Source organism: Equus przewalskii, chromosome 23 (assembly GCF_037783145.1).
Source record: "Equus przewalskii isolate Varuska chromosome 23, EquPr2, whole genome shotgun sequence".
Lineage (NCBI taxonomy): Eukaryota > Metazoa > Chordata > Mammalia > Perissodactyla > Equidae > Equus > Equus przewalskii.
Genome location: NC_091853.1, coordinates 11,739,078 through 11,756,348, shown reverse-complemented (window position 1 = coordinate 11,756,348; position 17,271 = coordinate 11,739,078). Strand labels below are relative to the sequence as shown.

General features: G+C 42.4%; 1 long non-coding RNA gene across 2 annotated transcripts in view; it reads left to right on the top strand.

Moving 5' to 3' along the window:
* The window catches only part of LOC139078902 (uncharacterized), a 39,588-nt gene extending 29,733 nt beyond the window's left edge, over positions 1-9,855 (top strand). Inside the window, exon 4 of one of the 2 annotated variants that reach the window (XR_011532088.1) lies at positions 9,581-9,855. This is a non-coding gene — a long non-coding RNA (uncharacterized lncRNA). The remainder of the gene's footprint in view (positions 1-9,580) is intronic. The other variant, XR_011532087.1, reaches the window with a different exon arrangement.
* Positions 9,856-17,271: the final 7,416 nt, after the last annotated feature.

Genomic DNA, 17,271 nt, shown 5'->3' with positions numbered 1-17,271 from the left:
TGAAATTATTTTTCCTTTAATGCTTGAAAATTATATTATCTTTTTTTTAAAAATTCCATTATTATCTTGCTTTCAATGTTCCTGAGAATTCTATGGTTAGCCTGACTCTTGTTACTTCACAGGGGACCTTTTTCCTTCCATTTTGTGGAAGCTTTAAGTATTCTTATTTTTTCTCTAATATTCCTTACTTTTATTATAATGTGAATAGGTGTGGATTTTTCCTTATCTGTCCTATTTGGTCCTCTAAGAGGCTTTTCATGAAAAGCTAAAGGATTCTATCACTCATTAATCCTGGAGCATTTATCTTTGTTATTTCTTTAAATATTTTCTCCTTTCCATTTTTCCACCCCTTTCCTTCTGGGATCCTATTATCTCGATGCTAGCACTTCTGCTTCTATCCTCCACACTTATTAGCTTAAAATTTTCTCTAATTATATTTTCTGTCTCTCTTTTCTTTCCTATTGCTTTTAGGAATAGGAAATTTTTCATTTTGATCCTCCAATTCACTAATTCTTTCTTTAGCTCTATTCCATTCTATTATTTATTCCATTTCAATTACATATTTTTTGCATCTAATATTTCACTTGGTTCTTTTTAAGATTTTCATTCTTGCTTTACTTTACAAATATCTTCCCACATCTCCTTAAGCATAGTTATTATAGTAATGTTATATTCTTCTTTCATTTGTTCAAATCGTTCTGCTTCAGGGAGTGTATGATATTCTGTTTTTGTCTTTCTTTTCTTTTGGTTTTTTTTGAGGAAGATTAGCCCTGAGCTAACTGCTTCCAATCCTCCTCTTTTTGCTGAGGAAGACTGGCCCTGAGCTAACATCTGTGCCCATCTTCCTCTACTTTATATGTGGGATGCCTACCACCCCTTGGCGTGCCAAGTGATGCCACGTCTGCACCTGGGATCTGAACTGACAAACCCTTGGCTGCAGAGAAGCAGAATGTGTGCACTTAACTGCTGCGCCACTGGGCCAGTCCCTGTTTTTGTCTTTCTTTACTAGACTCTAGTTATTTGTGTTTGTAAGCTCATGTGCTACTGTGGATATCAGCTACTCTGCCTGGCAATGTTTGTTGGGAAAGGACAAATATCAGGCTCTAGTCTCTACCTATTCAGACATGTTTAAAAAATGAGAAGTGAGCCTCATGGCATGGCACCATAGGCACCAAGAAAGCACTTTGTGTCATTCTATTACACTGCTTCTTCCCTGGGCAGAATTTCTCCTTTAAATTGCATTACTGGGGACAAGCAGCACTGGGATGAGTCAGTCTCCACACATTGTAATTCCCCCAGGCGTGGGAGTTTGGAGGAGGAGCGAGTGGGGATCAGGATACTGAAGGGCCAGGGCTGCTGCTCATAATTGTGCAGGTGGCTCCTACTTATAGGAGAGGGGGGAGCAGGCACTGAAATCCACCTTCACTCCAAAACTGTATACCCTCACGTGAGGCTCTGCCTGTCTGGAGGCAAGGGTGCCTTTTCTTAATGCACAGTGTCATCATATGTTCCAGCAGCAGCATTCCAAGAGTGCCCGGTCAGCTGCCCGTGCTTTCAGCATCTCCTCACCCCAGCATGCATCTGCACTGCCTTGATTTTACTGCCAACACTAATTATTTGAAACGTAAAAGGACTTCTGCAGGGAAGAGGCTGGTGATAATTTTCTCAAAACAATGAGGGGGAAAGCCAAGAGCCACAGTGAAAAGCTTTTATCCAATCCACCTTCTCGCTGCTACCTCTCACAGCCTTTTGTCTCGGAATGCAGTACACTCCCCGCCTACCGGTTCAAAACATCTTTCAGTCTCCTGTGAGCATCACATGCTTTTTTAGTGGCTCAAACGCTCCTCTTTCTCTCCTGCTTCTTCATCTATTCCAGGTTTGAATTTGAAGGAGTCAGCAGGTACTAGGTCATCATCTTCATAAGATCTGGAAGCCTAAATGTGTGTCTTTAAAAATATTACTTTATGTGATTTCTAGTTTGAAAAAGATGTATATATTTTTTGGTTATTTCTTGAAGACCTTTAAGGCAATTGAAAGGGAACTCAGATTTCCCAAATGAGGGTTTGTTGGTGTATTAGTCATGGTTCTTCAGAGAAACAGAACCAATGGTATATATATATATATATATATATATATATATATATATATAGGAAGAGATTTATTATGAGAAAGTGGTTCGTGTGTTTCTGAAGGCTGGAAAGTCCTGCCGTCTGCTGTTTGGAAGCTCAAGACCCAGGAAAGCTGGTGGTGTAATTCCAGTGTGAGCCTGATAGCCCGAGAGCTGCAGGAGCCAGGGTGTAAATCCCAGTGCAGGGGCAGAAGACCCACTTCTCTACCCAAGTGGGCAAGCTGGAAGCGAAAGGGGTGGATTCCTCCCTCCTCCACCTCTTCTGTTCTATTCAGGCCCTCAACAGATTGGATCATGCCCACCCACACCGGGGAGGACCATGTGCTTTACTGAGTCCACAGATTCAAATACTAATCTTGTCCAGAAACACGCTGCAGACACACCTGGAAGCAATGTTTAATCTGGGCACCCCTTGGTCCAGTCAAGCTGACACATAAAATTAACCATCACAGTTGGGAATCATGGTATTTAGAGGTGAAGTTGGGTAAAGAAGAAAAGAGACGGACTGCCCGGATGACAAGACTTGGAAGACCATGACTCCATCCTCATTCAGTCGATTACCCTCTCTGTCATCAGGTTCCCTTGCCTGTAAATTGGGAATAAGAATGCATGCCGTTTCCCTCACATGGTTGTTGTGCTGCTCAATAGGATAATGTCTGTGGAAGGCACTCTGTACACCGCTAACACAGGAAGAGAGAAGGCAGCAACAGTTAACATGAACCAAAGAGCATTTGAAATGATATTAACTCTCAGGAGACAGGATGTTCTTTGGCTGGGAAGGCGGTAATCCCTCCCCTCAGTGACCTCAGTGAATTTCAGACAGATCTTCAAAGTAGATCAGGTCTCCGCAGCACAGAGTGGTGAAAATATTCCAAGTTCTCTGACCTCCCTAAGCTGGGGAAGGTTGGCATCAAGGACAAAAGCTTTCAATTGCATTGAACACAGCCTGGACAGGTTCCAAGTGGGTAATTACTTTATGCTTACTTACCATTTCCCCTTCAGCTTCGAAGGGATAGAGCATCCCTCACTTGCTGGACCAGCGGGGCCGTTCAGTGTTGCTAGGCATATGTTGAACAGCTGCCCCAGTCACCCACCTCAGCAGACACCGCATTTCAGTAATGAAGTCAGGACTCAAATTGGGCAAGATGCTGGCACATTTCTTTGATTAGCGTGCAGGACAAATGTGGCCTCTCTTTGAACGGAAGGGAGGGCGTTTGGCATGTTTTTCCTCACTTGCATCAGAAGCAGGAGTCAACTGGAAGCAGGTTCTGTGAGAGCCAGCTTTGAGAGTGCTCTGATATGGATCTAATTAAGAAAAATATATTAATTTTATCATGATCAATAACCACATCAGTTACTCTTCGCTTATGAAAAATACATGCTCTTGAAAAGAGAGGTGGAAAACAAAATTTCGTCTAAAGAATCGTGTCCTCCTAACATCTTATGTTATAAAGGCAAGGATGTTTATGGGAAGGAACATACCTTTAATCTGTAGGGGTGCAGGTAGTGTCTGCACAATGAGGGATTTCACATGACTCCAGATCAGAAGCTTATTTTGAGTGGCTTCATGTATGCTGATCCATCTGCCTCTCTCCCACTTCTCATTTTTCTGTTGTGTAGTTAACATAGTGGTCTAGGCACTTAACTTTTCTGAGCAGCACATTCTTTCATCTGCAAAATAGGGATAATAATGCCTATCTCATAGGGCTTGGGTGAGGAATTAAGGAGATCATATTCCTGGCACGTGGAAAAAGCTTGATAAATATTAATAATTATTACTACTATTGTTATTACTAATCTTTTAGGTATTAGTTCAAATATAACTTTCCTTTTTACCACTAACTTCCGCCCCTATTCCAAGACAAGGTCAAGTGAATGACTTTATGCTTCCATAGAACGCTCTGCATTCTCTGTAAGAAGAAATAACACTTTCTGGAGTATGTCCCAGGTTTTCTGCACTATTTGGATTTTTTCCCATGTATATACTATGACCCCATTTTACAAATAAAGCAATTTGGTACAGAGACTTCATCTAACTCATGAGGGGTAGGATTTAAGTGTAGATATTTTTATTCCAAAGCTCATATTCCTAACTATGACATTTATGATGTGTTATGGTAATTGTTCATGTAATTTTCTTTTCTTTGCTGGACAGTAGCTCTCTGTATCCACCAGCCCCTCATTCTTTCCAAAGTGACCGCTAACTTATGTGTGGCCTCCCTTTCTCCATAACCTATTGATACCCACAACTTTCTTACCTTTTGACTCCTCAGTTTCACCTCAACCAGAACCATCTTTCTCTGTGTTCTTGACTTCTAGTCTAATCTCTATTTCAAGGTTACATCAATATTGCCCTTGCTGACAACTAGATTTGCTCTTATCCTTCTGACCATCTACCATACTGTGAGTATCAGTCAGGGGTTTTGATTGCAAGTGATAGAAACTATCTCTGATAATTTTAAGTAAAAGGGACATATATTGGAAGGATGTGAAGGGCTCAGAGTATTGATGAGATCAGGACCAGGCTTAAAAAATGAGAAGGAACCAAGGATCCTGTTACCCTCACTGCAGCCTCCACCAACCCCCACCTCCTCCTCTTGTATGTTCAGGATTCAAAGTCCTGGAGTCTGAATGGCTGAGCATAGGGCCCAGTGCCCACTTCCAAGGATGGCAAAGTATGGGAGGAACCAGAATCTGGCTCCTTTCAGCTTCTGTAATGACAAGTGGTAGTGGATGGCACTGTCAGTCAATCAGCCATGTTGAGACCATATACACACAGGTGGAAGATATTTCCTCACAAAGAAAGGAGATGAATGCTTGACAACAAAAAAATTGCATTTGTCCACTGCACATTTCAATTGTTAACTCTGGCCACGCCCTGTAATTTCCCAATCCCAACTTCCCAAGATCACAAAGTCTCTCAGAATACAGCCCAGGTCCACTAATATCCCATATAATCTCACTGAATAAGCTTCCTTGTGCTGAATCCTTTGTGTGCTTTTGATTTCTACACTCTGTGTGCCTATGGAGGCCTGCCTGGTTCCCCGGGTTGGGCACAGACCTTAAAAATTGGGAGCAAAAAATGCCTTGCGGACAGTCACAATTATCCCATCTTATTTATAGCACAATGTCTTGGCCATAGGCTCACATACCTCCCCAGCTCACTCCTCTGAGACATCTTTCCAAGCCTGCTCCTGTGTTCTGGATCCTTGACCATGTAAATGCATTTGCCTCCCTTTCTACTCCCTCTCACTCTTTCAGTTTTTAAAATTTACTGATTTTCCTTTCTTTCGTTGCCATAGCCTAGACTTCTCTTTTCAGGAATGCCTTGGTGTCTACCTACTTCTGATCGGTAGTCTTCACTTCTGCATGTTCTGGTGGTGATTATTTCCACTTTGTGCTTCTAGTCTAGTTCGTGAGTCTTATGTGGCTTCTCTCTGGCCAACCACATCTCCTGGGATTCTGTATCCAAATCCATCTGCACTATGTCCTGAGCCTATGCACTGTCGTTGCTGGCTCAATCATTTGGAATTTCCAGAACTCATGTTCATGGTGGTAGGAGCAATTAATGTAATATGACTTTTGTAGCTAGTTAGAAGAGAGGCTCAAGATTTATCATATATATATATATATTTTTTAATTTTGAATCCTGTCAATTTTTTTTTTTTTAAGATTTTATTTTTTCCTTTTTCTCCCCAAAGCCCCCCGGTACATAGTTGTGTATTCTTCATTGTTGGTTCTTCTAGTTGTGGCATGTGGGACGCTGCCTCAGCGTGGTGTGATGAGCAGTGCCATGTCTGCGCCCAGGATTCGAACCAACGAAACACTGGGCCGCCTGCAGCGGAGCGCGCGAACTTAACCACTTGGCCACGGGGCCAGCCCCAAGATTTATCAGATTTTTAAGTCCCAGTTACCTCTCTGTCCCAAATTCTAATAAATGGTCTACTGTACCTTTTGCTCAACAGCCAATCTTCAGGCTGAATCTCAGTTGTAATGTAAAGCTTTTGACTTCTTCCCTTTGTGCCAGTCCTGCTTTGGTAATGCATTAGTGCTTTAGTCTTTTCCGGGACTGTAACCTTGCCTTGTGCTGGAGTCCTGACGTTGACATTGAGCCTTTCTGTCTGTGACACATTTCTCTGGTGCCACCTGCTTGTTTCTTGATGCCAAAGGCCAAGCACACCTTTAAAATGCTCTAGGAGGAAAGTGGCCACAATTGTGGACAGCTTTTAAGAATATAGTGAAACTGCCTTGGGTCTTGTGAAATAGCAGAGTTCACTGAACTTCACTGGTTAGCACTCTAATACCTGTTTCTGTTTCTGTGTTTGCTTCTGAGCTCCTGTTCCAGTCTTCACTGCTCAGCATGGCCTTTCCCTTTTGGATTAGGTGCTGAGCAGTTCTCTCAGGTACCCCTGGGATCTGATGCAACACTCCTTTGGGTTTCCTTTTCCTTCCTTTCTCCTCTACTCTACCATAGGATGCACTTGAATATGCCTTTGCCTTCCCTGTAAGTGTTCTGCATCAGCCTGTCTGGGAGAAGCCAGCCCTATCACCCTGGAAGGTTTTATGTCAGATGTCCCTCATTTTTCTGCCCTGTTTGCTGAATACAACAAGGACACCTGACATAGACTGTGTTCCCAGAGAGGACACTGCTGCATATTAGCTCTTCTAAACCTTCTCCACTCTTCTTAAGTTTCCCACGTTTGCCTACTCCCTCTTGACCTCTAAGCAAATGGTCTTGCTTTGTGCTTTTCTGAGACTATGGAAGCCATCTGGCAGTTTCTTCTTCTCCACCTGCTCTCTCAAAATTTCTGCCTTCATTCTCTCCCACTTGGAGGAGGAGTCCTCCTTTCCTAGGCTCACTCTCGGCCCCAGTAGATAGTGCTGGTCCCTAGCTCTATCAGGCATTCTGCTCTTTCTGGGCATTTTCAATGTCTCTTCCTCTCTGTAGGATTCTTCCCATCTACCTTTAAATCAGTTTGATCTGTTGCCTCCAAAAGAGTGGTCCTCTGTTCTCCCCTTGCCAAACTTCTTGAATTCGTGTGCTCCACACATGCACTGGGCTTCCTCACTACTATTTCACTCCAAATGCCCTGCAATCTGGCTTCTATTGTCACCAAATTCTAAAGTTCCTCTCTCAAAGTTCACTGTTAGCCTCCTAACTGCCAAACATAAGAGCTCATTCTCAGATTTTATGTCCTTTGTCCTGTCAGCAACACTGGTGCTTAAAATAGTTGATCGGATCTTTCCTCATTGAAATTATTTTCTTTTCTATATGACCATCTTATTTTTATTGAATGTTTGGATGCAATTTAGCTTTTCCATGTGTTTCTCTCTTCTTGATGGCTAGATGTAAGTTCCCTGAGCCTGGGAACTGTATGTTATAGATAGATAGATAGATAGATAGATAGATAGATAGATATAGATTGTAGTTCCAAGAGCAACTAGCTTCATGCTATGCACAAATTGGTGCATAATAAATATTTTCTAAATGAAGAAATAGCACTATTCAGAGTGAAGTGTTCATTCAGTCACTTATTCATTTATGAACAAATGCTTCTTGTGCACTCACTATATATAGATTCTGTTATGTGCTGTGGTGTAGGAACTCACAAGACATGCATAGTTCCTGCTTTCAGAGAACCTATAGTCCAGTGGGGAATGTTTATACATAATTATAATACAGAACGATAAGTGCCCTGATGGGGAAGCACTTAACTGGAGGGCTGAGGGTCAGGGAAGATTTCTTGGAAGAAATAATATATAAGCTAAAAGTTAGTAAGGCAAAGGGAGGGAAGAGGAAGCAAGTGTTCCTGGCAAAGGAAACCGTATGTTCAGGGGTTAGAGGACATGACACTTTTGAGGAACTCACTGAAAGAAAATCAGAGCCATGGTGTATAGAGAAGAGGGAGATGAAGCAAACAAGTAGGTGGGTTGTGTCTAAATCAAAACAAACATTTCACCCTCTTCCCCACTTTCAAATATTTTACTACTTAATCCTTAAGCCTTTTGAGTGGTAGGTGGCAGCTGTTTTACAATAGAGAAAGTGAATTTTGTAGAATTGAAACTCACTAAGTCAATAGCAAATCTGAAAATATCATCAATTCTTAATGCAGTCTCCTTTTTAATCGGGCACCTTAGCAATAAGAACAAACGGGGAAAGATATAAGATCATTTTTAGGGGCTGGCCTGGTGGCGCAGTGGTTAAGTTTGCACGTTCCGCTTCTCGTCAGCCTGGGGTTCACTGGTTCGGATCCCAGGTGTGGACATGGCACCGCTTGGCATGCCATGCTGTAGTAGGCGTCCCACATATAAAGTAGAGGAAGATGGGCATGGATGTTAGCTCAGGGCCAGGCTTCCTCAGCAAAAAAGAGGAGGACTGGCAGTAGTTAGCTCAGGGCTAATCTTTCTAAAAAAAAATCATATTAAAAAAATCCATTAGAGAGCTGAAGATACAAAGAAACCTAAGTGAGTTATATTTGTAGAGAAAGGAGACACATGGCACTGTTCATCACTAGAAGAAGAGTGGGAAAGGGAGAAGTCCACCATAGACAGGTAAAGAGAAACCAAGCTAACTGACCATGAACTTTCATGACCACATGGGGGCTGATGTGATGGCATCCTCAGTCACAGAGCATGTCAGTACCCAACTGCCAACACTACCTTGGGTCTTCACTAAGTGCACAGGGAAAGGATGTCAAAAGTGGAAATCAGGCAAAAGAACTGAGGGAAATTCCCCTGAGAAACATAGGATCTTCCCTAACTGAAAGGCAGGGACCTTCTCTATGTGCAGCCTGATGAAGCCTGGGGGAGGGCAGGGGAACTGAAAAAAATCCCTCACCTGGATGCAGGGGCCTTTCCTGAGTGCAATTTACACTGAAGGCTGGCATCAGGACTGGAGAATTTATAGAAATCCCTCTAAGACACACTGCGTCTTCACCAAATGCACTGAAGATGCTTCTTGAAGGATGGGCAAAGAGTAGCAAAGGTGAAGCAAAAATCCCTTCTAGACCCTTGAGGACTTTACTGAATCCATTGCTGCAGCCCTCCAAAAACTGGAGACAGGGCATCAAGGTGAAGAGGGATCTCTGAGGTACAGAAAGTTAGAAGTGGGGCTGGAGAGAAAAGAGAACTCCCCAATGACTAAAAGCTAGTGGTCCTGCTGCAGTGCACAGATGGCTCATGGTTCAGATGGTGCCTGGGAAGCAAAGCATATAAAAATCTCCAGAGTCTCCCTGGTGCTCAGATCCCAAGTTATGCTGTAGGAAAGGTTCTAATCCTGTCTTCAGAATATTTAAATCCAATTTTAAGCTGAATTTAATTAAAGCTGCCATGAAGCCCAGTTTAATACAGAATGGATGGAAATAGACTCTTACGATTGTGGCCTGATAGAAGAAGGGGTGCACTATTTTCTGGGAGTAAATACTTACTTTTCAATCTCATTTTTTTACACAGAATTTCTGGCATAGTAAATTATGGAACAATGGAAGAAGCAAGAACATGTGACACATAATCAACAGAAAAAGAGTCAGTAGAAACAGACCCTCAGATGGCCTAAATGTTAAAATTATCGGACAAAGGACTTTAAAATGACTATAATAAATATACGAAAAGGTGAACAACATGCATTAATACATGGGGAATTCCAAGAAGCAATGGAATCTGTAAAAAAAGAACCAAGTGGACATGATAGAAGTAAAAAAAATAAAATATGAGAAATGAAGAGTTCATTCAGTCAGTATTTCAGTTATCTATCGCTGCGTAACAAGATGCCACAAGTAGCGGGTTTAGAGAATAACAACTTATTTTTTCCTCATTATTCTGCTATCTGGGCTGGGCTCAGTTGGGCAGTTCTGTTCCATGTGGTATCTGCTGGGCCTCAAATGTCCAAGGTGGCTTTTTTTATTCATATATTCGGTGCTCAAAATTGCAGTGCTTTAACCATTGTAGTTTGCCAGAAGTGTTGGAGGTGCTGGTCATCTTTCTCTCATTCTATGGAGCCCCTCCAAGTTGCTATACCTTGGCTTCCTTAAAGAATGATGGTCTCAGGGTAGTTGGGTTTTTAATATATGGTTCCTGGTTTCCAAGAAGGAAGAAGTGAAGCTGTGATCTGGACTCATAAGTCCTAAAACATAATTTCTCATGCGTTCTCTTGTTCAAAGAATGTGGCAAGTCCAGCCTAGATTTCACCACTTAGTATGTGGAATAGCAGGTGTATTCAAGAGGGGAAGAATTGATGGTGGCCTTCTTGGAGACTATCACTTTTCCCTTTGCCAGTGACAATTCACATCACTCCCGTGTGAAAACTACACCACACTCTCTTGCAAGGTCACCAAAGCCTCTTCCAATTATGGCATCAGGCCCAACTCCATCATCTCATGCTCTGCATCAAGTCCAGATGTGGATGAGTCTTCTTAAGTGCTTCTCTTCTCAATCTGGAGGAAAAGTCACCCCCTTAACATAAAATAATGAGACAGTGATAGAATAACTGTGATAGACACTCCTATTTAAAAAGAGAAAGGAATAGGAGGCACCTAACAGCCAATGGTCTATAACAATTCTGAAACCCAGTGGGGCATATTCCACAGCACCCCTGCTCTGGGGAGCATGGAACATTCCATGGGTTCCATTGGCCCAGTTCTGCTCTTGGAGATTGATTCTCTGCAGCTTTTGGCTCTGCGTTCTGTGTTCTGGGCTATGATCTCTGAGGTATACTTCTTTCTCTTTTGGAAATGGTTTGATTTTTCAGCTGAATAGCTTCCTTAGCCCTCTTTATGTCCATAAAAGTCTTATGTACTCTTTCTGTACATTTTAGTCCAAACTTGTAGTGATTTTATTAGTAAAATCATCTTTAAAACTTTCTTTTCTATGAATCTACTGGGGGTTCACTGAGTTATACAAAGCCACACCTACAAATCTCTTTGAGGCAAGCCTCCTCCACTTTGTGCTGGAAGTCGGGGTGCTTCAGTACAATGCCTGAAAGACCCTTAGAAGCTTTTTTTGTTTGTTTGTTTAGCAGATGGTGTTTATGAGACTCCATCATAAATCTTTACGAAGTCTTAACAAGAGGTCTTGTAGCCATACCTTTAGTTTGATCTTTACCTTGAGGCTACATTGTACTAGCAGTGCCCTAGATTTGGTCTTTGCCCTGAGACTATTCTTACCTAAAGCACTTTTGCCAGCTGGAAAGTCTGGGCATTAAGAGTACCAGTAGGGTAAATATCTCTGTTCATTGAAATGACCCAGAAGCAACAATAGCCCAGTATCTGTGAGCACTCATAGTACCCAGTCTCTGGCTTCTAAATAGTATCACAACCAGGACTCCTTGGAGAAATGGCTGATTCCAGTGTAGGGCGATAAATGTACAAGATGATTTTGAGCATCATGTTGTGCCAGAAAACTGGCAAGCTGTCAAATACTAGTGGGTCATGTTGGCAAGAATGTGGAGAAACTGAAAGCCTTGTACATTGCTTGTGGGAATGTAAAGTGGTTCAGCTGCTGTGAAAAACAGTTTGGCAGTTCCTCAAAAGGTCAAGCACAGAATTACCATATGATCCAGCATTCTACTCCTAGGTATATTACCCAAAAGAATTGAAAATAGGGACTCAAGCAGATACACGTACGCCAATGTTCATTGCTGCATTACTCATAATAGCCAAAAGGTGGAAACAACTAGTGTCCATTGACAGATGAATAGATAAACAGAATGTGGTATGTACACATGATAGAATATTGTTCAGCCATAAAAAGGAGTGAATAGAGATGATAATTGCTACGATATAGATTAATCTTGAAAATATTATATTAAGTAAACTAAACCAGACAAAAAAGGACAAATATGGTATGATTCCACTTACATGAAATATCTAGAATTTACAAATTCATAGAGACAGAATGTATATTAGTAGTTACCAGAGGCTGGGGGTGGGACTGGGGAATTATTGTTTAATGTGTACAGAGTTTCTGTTTGGAGTAATGTAAAAGTTTTGGAAACAGATAGTGGTGATGGTTGCACAAAACTGCAAATGTAGTTAATGCCACTGAGTTATGCCTTTAAAAATGGTTAAGGGCCAGCCCAGTGGCATAGTGGTTAAGTTTGCACACTGCACTTTGGCCACCCAGGGTTCACGGGTTCAGATCCTGGGTGCAGACCTACACATGGCTCATCAAGCCACGCTGTGGTGGTGTCCCAGATACAAAACAGAGGAAGATTGGCACAGATGTTAGCTCAGGAGCAATCTTCCTCAAGCAAAAAGAGGAAGATTGACAACAGATGTTAGCTCAGGGCCAATCTTCCTCACCAAAAAAAAAAAAGAAGAAGAAGGTTAAAATAGCAAGTTTTATGTTATATATTTTTTTTACCACAATAAGACATATTTTTAAAAAACTATGGTCATGTTAAAAGAACAATGAAGCCAACCTGAAAGGACTCCCAACTGGCTTACATTGGGACAAGTTGATCATTAAAAAGGAAAACTACATTTAGTTATTTTATATGTAAAATATAAAAACCTATGACTTCAAACTGATACTAAAAAAAGAAATTGTCACCATTGGGCCTTTCTAAGGCACAACTCACTGCGCTGAAGACTGGTAAATAACGGGAAAGAATTAAGCATTTATCTTGCCTTTCCTGTAGGAACCATATTCAGGGAAATCAACGACTAATAAGGAGAGGTGCTTCTTTACAGAATTCTAGTTAACAGATGTAAGTGTAATAATGGAATGGAAATTTTGTGAGCAACCCCTAATGAGACAATGGATCATCAATTGACCAAGTGATACACAATTTTTAGGTGAAAGATTAATGAAAAGTGTTATAGTGGAGGGATTCATTGATTTCATTGATCAATCTTAGCATCACTAAAAATGGGACTCCAAACATCATGTGCCTTATGATATGGGGCAATAAGAAGTATAAGGTACCATCTACTAATGATTTTACTTAAAAAAAAAAAAACCTGAACTTGAATTTAATCAAATCTCCTGCTTTAACCTCCAGTTTACAGGAAATACAGAGGATAGAAGAACAAGTTCAATAGCACCATGAAGAAGCAATCAGCCAAATTCAGAATATAGGATATTTCAGAGAACAAATAACCCAGTTTTACTAACTGTGCTGGAAAAAAGGATGATTGTGAGGAAAGGAAGGGAGGAGTGTTATAAAATAAAACCTGACAACAAAATGCAACGTGTGGACCTGTTTAGATCCTGAATAGAACAACCAATTGTAAACTGACATCTTTGAGACAGGAAGGGAAATTTGAATATGTTCTCACTATTTGATGGTAATCATAAACACTTGTTAATTTTTGTTATGTTTAATAATGACATAATGGTTTAATACGCATTGATTGATAGGTAATGTTCTTAGAAATCCATAGAAAAGAATTTTTGGGTGGAATGACACGTCACGGTTTTATTTTAAAATATTGTGGGAAAAACAAAAACAACAAATTTTGGGGAGATAGATGAAACAAGATTGGTAAAAATGATTTTCGCCAGTTGATTATTGAAGGAGAATGGTGGATTCATAGGGGTTCTTTATATTACTCTCTCTACCTTTGTGAACTTTTAAACACAATAACAAGTTTAAAAAATTGTGTTGGCTTTTCTTGAAAAAGAAAATACAATCCAAAAATAAAGCGTAGGACTGCAGTTCCACTTTGCCTATATTTTAAGACATAGTAAAAGTAATTTGGAGAAGCGTCAGCACATGCCACAACAGGAAGGAGCTGTGACACGTGGAGGCTCGGCTTGGGAACAGAAATATTTTGAGTGGCAGCTTTGAGGAGCTGAGATCGAATTGAATTAAAAGACACGGCCTACATGTAAACAGTTGGATCATATAAGTGAGGGACTTTCTGTTTCTTTTGTGCTTCTGGCCCGCCAGTCCCCTCCTTGTGCCAACAGCTCTGTCTCTCACAAGCTGGAGGCTGATCCTTCATTCAGTGAGTTAATTTTAAATGAAATGAAAACCCAAGTCATAATGTTTGGTTCACTACGCAGGCAACAGGCGCTGTCTGCCTCATTAATGATTAACACGGCAGCTGGTGATGTCTTGCAGCTGGCTGACTGGTTTAATGATGCCAAAATTTGGCTATATCCTCCTCCTGTACTGATCAATGCCGGCATCAGCTTTCCTCACAGTGGCTGGAGCTTGGTCCTTGTTGGATACCTTATCCACTGATTCACATGGATTATCAAGAAGAAGGAATATTTCTTGCACCTAGGCGCAAAGCCTCTAATGATTTTGCTGGGCGAGATGTGAAGAACGTAGGACCCAGAATGCATTCATCTGATGTTGGAAGAAACAGGATGCTAGCTGTGCTAAGAGGCAAGGCTAAGTCTTACAAAGAGTTATGGGGCCACTGTTACTAGAGACTGTCCCTGTAAGAAGGTCTAGTAGGGTCCCAGACAGCCAAGAAAAGAATTAAGAAATTGTTCTTCCAAGAGGTGCATATAGGGTTCCGAATTGAAGGTTGAGGAGCAGGTGGGAGCAGGCCAAAGTTTTGAGATCCAGGCTCAAGTGAGCTGCAACAAAGATGCAGCCTCTGCAACAGTGATATGAATATTAAACTCAGTCTACTGACCTTTCTGTAGAGTCCCAGATCGGTGAAAACCTGAGCCCAGCAGTGTGATTGGGCAAGTGCCTGCTTTTGGCTGACTGAGGCCAATCATGGCATTGAAAGCAGGCAGAATGGAATGAAGATGAACAGGTGGACGTTGAAGTCAACAGCCTGAGATGAAATCTTAGCCATTTTCTTTATTGTCTGTGACTGGACAAGATGCTTAACCTTTTCAGATTCAATTTCCTCGTGGATAAAATAGAGCATTTACAGGATCAAGCAGCCAATGAATATAATAAATAGTAACAATTATTACTGTGTGAAAACTCTCAAATATCAGCTTTATTTTTTCTTTGTCTGGTATACATGTCATCTCTTATTTATTTGGGAAACATCTCTGTGATACAAGTGGTTACCTTGATAATACAGGTGAGGAAACTGAGGCTCAGGATCTCCCCTGGTCATTGCCTGGAAGCAGCAGCATTGGGAAAGCCAGTGCCGCCTTCTGAACCTCTCGCTGCCTCCTCTGCCACAGTTCACCATTTTCTTCACCTCTCTGAGTCTCAGCTTACTCTTTGCCCTGGCGTCCCTGATGATCTTGACCAGCTTCCCTGGAGTGTTTGGCAGGGCAGCCCATAGTTTACAAGAGTGTGGCTAGGCTTGCTAATAGAAGGCACCACATCAGTGAGAACAGAGCTCCAACCTAGGGCTATCTCTGTCCTGGCTGTTTGACTTTCTTGATGCCCTTGATTAAGATGACGCTGTTGATATTCTAGGCTGTGAGGACTGATTTCGAGTTAAGTACTTTTACGCTTAATTTGCTTTTACCTGATGAGTGTTGTGACTGTGCTTTGTGCCTGTTCTATGACCCAAGTTATTCACTTTTCAGCATTCGAGCTTGCAAGGACACGAGAGGAGTATAGAGTTTTAGGAGTCACACCGCCTCCCATCCCTGCGCCAGCCTCCTGTTCACGCAGGCTCACAGACACGTGCACACACGCATATGCAGGCCTCCGCATTCTGGTATTGGAATGAAGCCTCCTCAGTGGCAGAACAGACACTATTTCACTTGGAAGAAATGTTTCATTTCTACCCTTCTAAAACCTTGTCAGGATAAGAAAAACGGAAGCTGTGACTTTTCAATGCCATCTGGTAAGTTAGATTGAGCATCGGCACTGGGGCGCGTGTCTGTTGTGCTGAAACAGACCTCTTTGGGACTGAATTGCTGATGTTCCCATGGGGCTCTCAGGGAAAGGAGGCATTTCTGCAGCCTGCCTCACTGAGAGGAATGTCAGGACTTAGCCACCCTTCCCCACCCCAAGCATCGCTGTCACCTTTTGGATGCGCTCATCCTGTGTGAGTCCTGCGTGTGCTCATAGTCCCAGACCACCTGCCTGGGCCCCTGGCAAAGCCCCGATTCAGTTAATGAGGAGTTTAATAATCTCTGGGCATGCCAACGTGGGGCCATAACATCTGACTTCTTTCTACCCAACCCCAGGCAATTTTCCTTCGTTTGCACAGCAGCACTGGTAGAACCCAGGTAGTTGCAAGTCCCTGCAATGAAACCCATTATCAAAGTGGAAATTGAGGATGAAGAGAGCTTTCCTGTCTGCTTCCCTCAGCAGCACTGAAGTCCCCTTCTACAGTTGTCAGAGCTGAACAATGAATTGAACCAGTCCCTGGCCTGGGAGGAGACAGCAACATCTGCCAGTGAGGTTGGAAAGATGGCAGTGTGTGGTCACTTCACTGGTTCAAGTGCCCTAAGCCTGGGGAAGAAGAGTGGAGGCTGTCAGGCCAGGCCTCCCTCTCTATCACTGGCCTTTGGCACATTAGGATGACTCTGCAAATTCCTTCACTCAGATGTGCTTCTGTGTCCTTCCTCCAGCCCTATCAAGGGCCAGTGCTGCAAGCCTAGAGCTCCTGTTTATGATGCTCTGACACTCAGCCTGCTAGAGATGGCTGAGCCCAGGGCCCAATCCATTGCTGCAGAGAGAGGCTTTAGATAGTGTGAAGGCTTTGTAACATACGGACTTGGGTAGGCTGAACTTCCTTTCCCAGAATTCCCTTTCCTGTACGTTTCTTGTTAGGGTGAGCCACAAAAGAGATTCTTGTTTGAGAACTGGAGGGCGAACGTGAAGCAGCAGCCATTTTGTAGTTCGCGTACTTTGTCCCCGATCTGCTGATTCACCTTGTCAGCATGAAGCAGCAACTGGGCCTGCTGATTCTACCGTCTTCTGGGTCTTCCAGTTTCTCTGACTCTTAGGTGAGATGCCTGTGTTTGGCTCCAAGACAAAGGAGCCTGGCTTCAAGACAGCCACATCACCGAGGCCAGAGGCCAGAGGCCAGAACTGACATGCATTTCAGTCCATCCTTATGGGCTTGTGGGTTCCTGCTTGTTTTTACTTTCCCCCACCTTCCCAGCTGCCTGCTCTGTGGTCTCCAAGCTCCAACATCAGCTACAGATGCACAGAAGAAACCTGTTCAACCAGGTTTCACAATTGCATAAAGTCAAATCCCTGGAATAGATCTGTCTGTCCATCCATCCATCTGTCAGCCTGCTTACCTATGTGTCTATAT